At 34.6% G+C, this 3,790-nt stretch overlaps 1 long non-coding RNA gene across 1 annotated transcript in view; it reads right to left on the bottom strand.

The window, feature by feature from the left end:
- The window catches only part of LOC117114526, a 13,104-nt gene extending 9,849 nt beyond the window's left edge, over positions 1 to 3,255 (bottom strand). The window contains exons 1-2 of the long non-coding RNA XR_004446382.1: positions 3,244 to 3,255; positions 2,834 to 2,835 (exon numbers count right to left, since the gene is read on the bottom strand). This is a non-coding gene — a long non-coding RNA (uncharacterized LOC117114526). The remainder of the gene's footprint in view (positions 1 to 2,833; positions 2,836 to 3,243) is intronic.
- Positions 3,256 to 3,790: the final 535 nt, after the last annotated feature.

The raw sequence follows: 3,790 nt of genomic DNA, 5'->3' as shown, positions 1-3,790 counted from the left end.
AGATGTGTATAAGAGAACAGTATATATGTTTTGTGGTTGGAGTGTGTAACCTGGGTATGTGTGCTGGCATAGTGTAGTTAGTATTGAGTTTTACGAGTGAGCAGTAGTTTTAATAAATAGTGTATTTTATATTGGATTCCATATAATTTGTTGCTTGCTGTTTCATTTTCTAGCTGAAAGAACCTGGGTGGAAATTATTATTATTATTGTATAGAGAGATACATATACAGTATATACAGTATGTCCATATATCCAGTTAATGTTTCCCACAGCAGTGTTTTCCTGTACTCTCTGGACGACCGAAAATAACCTCTGAGGCTTATTAGACGACCGATTATTTCTTTTTCTATTTTTATTTTTTATTTTTTTTTTATCAGGGACAAGGATAAACCACCTTCTAAACCGTGCCTGTTATATATTTGGTAGAAAGATGGGGGTGGGGTGAATGTGTGTTGAATAATAATACACTCTATACAACGATATTCCCTGCTGTTGGATCATGATTTTTTCCTTATTTTCAGCAGCTTTAATTAATGGATGTCGACTTACTAAAATGTCAAATAATTATATCTTCCTTGTAAGGTTTACATCACCCTAAAACTAAAAAGAAAGCACAATCTTTCTTTTACTTCTTGTACTGTACTAACCAAACCGAGCCTCTGCTATCAAATGAATTCCTTGGCATACAGCTGCTGTAGCCTTATATACGGCAATGTATGCAAAATAGGCTCAAGATTGGACTTCCATCACCTTCATTTTCATTGGTCGTTCAATTTCTAATTTCCCACCAAAAGCTTTTTTCCCTCAAAATCTATGCGGACCGATAGGTAAGCACTCACTGTGATGTAATTGGTTGTGTACGAACTCGTATAGTGTAGCACTATAGCAGGTGTAGGCGGATCGATTTAGGCTAAGCCAAAATGTTTCCAGGCCGGACCAATATTATCCAAAATCAGTCCACCAGACAAATTTTAGCGGCTAAAATCCGTCCCCCGGACCAATTTTAGCCCGGACCAATTTTGGCGTGAAAGGCCCAACTTGGCTAGTGTACTTTGCATAGCCCTGTAGTATACGCACTGTAGGCCTATACTACTACTACTACAAATAAAGTTTACTCTCACTGATAATTACGATCGCAATATTGCTTGGTTGGCTATTTCAATCAGCAATAATAACTAGTGCCTACTATTCTATAGGCTTAGGCTACTAGCCCATAGTAATAACACTACAGTACTAGGCCTAGGCCTAGCCTAGTAGTGTGCCTATAAGTAGGCCCCTGCCCCTAGGCAGGTATTCGGGCTAGGCCCTAGGCCTAAGCCTAGCCTGGCCCTTAGTAGACCATTCTCCATGTTAGACCATGAAATACGCAAGAATAACAGAAAGGATTTTAACCCCAAACATTGTGATAAGCTCTAATTGAAATGCATGAAATGGCCCTGAAGTTTTACGACATAGGCCTAAATTTGATCGTAACTGTTCGCGCCAGTCGACTTCGCAAAAAAGCCAAAATCGAGTCGGTCATTTCTATTGGATAATCATAACGTAATATCATTTACCGTACCTTTAGCAATCGGAAGTTCAGATACGGTACCGTATTTCTAGCCGCGGCGTTAAACTTAATACTATTATCAGTTTAAAAGTAATACGTGTTACTTATATCATCGTTGAAACAGTTGAATATTAATGTTTATGTACAAAAAATGCATTAATTTAACACTTCGATAGTATGTAATTAACGCACAGCTACCGAATAAGCGCCGTTAGAATTAGCGCCACAGATAAGCCTCGACAACACTTATTTGGTCACTTAGGGTATGTAAACACATGCCATTAAACTGTTTGTTTTTTTGTTTTTTTTTTGTTTGTTTACAGGACTCCGAGCCGATGAATAACACAAAGAGTAAGTCCTTTTTCTTATTTGTTGAATCAGGCATGAAGGAATCTAGAATTTGAATGTTATTTATCTTATAGATTAAATTTCTTTGTAGTTGTAAACAAGCGTGAAAGGAGATCCAATGTTACGATTTACACTATGTTCTCAGGTCCTAGACTTTATATTTAATATGTTTACATACATGTATGGTTTGACTTCGGCCTAAACTCGTATTGTATTAGCATAGTATGATATAGTTATTTTATTTTGTGATTAGTAATAATAATAGTAATAAACTGTATTCATTCCACCACCTATGGACCGAAACCAAGAAAGCAATGCCAGTAAGAAGCAGGTCCGGTTCTAACTTATAAATTAATGCCTAAATAAACATCAAACGGATACAAACATGGTCATTAACTCGCCTAACAGGGTTTTTCAAAGAGCTGAGCGTTTTTTTTTTTGTTTATATGAAAGACCCGAATTTAATACTCAACACAGAGCCGGGTATCGAACCCGGGCCCTGGCGTGGAAGAGGCAGGAACCATACCAATTATTCAAACACTCAGCTCAAAAGACTACGACACTAGGATCCTGCTTCTACAGTAGAATATCAAGTACGTATCCTTATAGACTTGATTAACACTAAATTTTTGAACAACCTAATTATAAACGTATAACGTTTTTCCTCCAATTATATAGGAACTTCAACAGAAGATAAGGTAGAATATCATTCAAAGCGCGTGAAACTGGATACGGAATCATGTGCAAATGTGCCTAAAGGTATGACATAGTTTTGTTAACACCTGCAACTGTTTTTATAGGTTTCATGTACTGTTTCCTATGCCGGTTTATAAAATAAACCCCTATTATATATATTAAAATTGCATTATATTAATGTCAGTGCCTAAAAACACAAAATCAGTATAGCATTAACATTTTGAAGAGATTGTAGTAGACCACTGTTCAGATTTGTTTTTAGAACATCAAACAGAATTATATTTTTAGAAAAATATTTTTTCTAAGCAGGAGCTCGATATCTTGTTTAAAATACTCAATTGTTAAGCTTTAATTTAGTGTACAGTGGTTACCAGCAACACTTTAGAAACGTGATGGTTGAAAAGGACGCTGAACTATGGCCTAAGACAATAGTTAATTCTTAAATCCCAGTCCGACCAATTGTAAATAAAATATTTTAATTCAATTCGAATCAATCCAACAAAACATTTATTTTATCAAAAAGTTAACACAATGATCCTAACATAGAAGAAAACTTGTCTTAGCTAGTAATTTAACAGGATTTACGATCACAGAAAATGAAACTAAGAAGCAGCAGTAGAACCCAAACAATAAAATTGTTTAAAAATGACTTAAAAACTATATTTGGACGTATTTCTTCTATATTAGACTAAAAGTGTTAAATAAAGATCCAGATGGAGATAAATAATGAGAATTTGTCATTAATCCTATGAACTTTACCATACCGGTATTTCTAGGTGTCGGATCTGTTTCATAAAAAAAAAATAATAATAAAATAAAATAAGCAAAAGTTCGATTTGAAAAGAAATGTTTTAATGAGGATTTAAATATGTTGATTGAGCAGTCGTTTTATATGACTTTGGTAGATTATTTCATAGTTTTTTTTTTGGAAGGAGCAGAAAAAAAAACAGCCAAATATATATGTACGGAATTTATGAACCTCAAGATGGCGCTTTGATGACGATCTGAAAGATCATTTAGGGTGATGTTAGAAAATTAAATCAAATATACTGCGGAGCATTGTAACCTCTTATTTTAGTAACTAATGGTTGTGTCCTCAGCAAATGATATTATATAAATTGATAAAAGTAATATGTAGGCCGAAATCATTAACATAAGTTTGCAAAAATTGAAATTCAAAGTGGCCGCCACTTAATT

Source organism: Anneissia japonica, unplaced genomic scaffold (genome assembly GCF_011630105.1).
Source record: "Anneissia japonica isolate Jap-2015-1 unplaced genomic scaffold, ASM1163010v1 scaffold1693_len225059_cov107, whole genome shotgun sequence".
NCBI lineage: Eukaryota > Metazoa > Echinodermata > Crinoidea > Comatulida > Comatulidae > Anneissia > Anneissia japonica.
The sequence above is the reverse complement of the archived record's forward strand: the minus strand, read 5'-3'. Positions and strand labels throughout refer to the sequence as shown.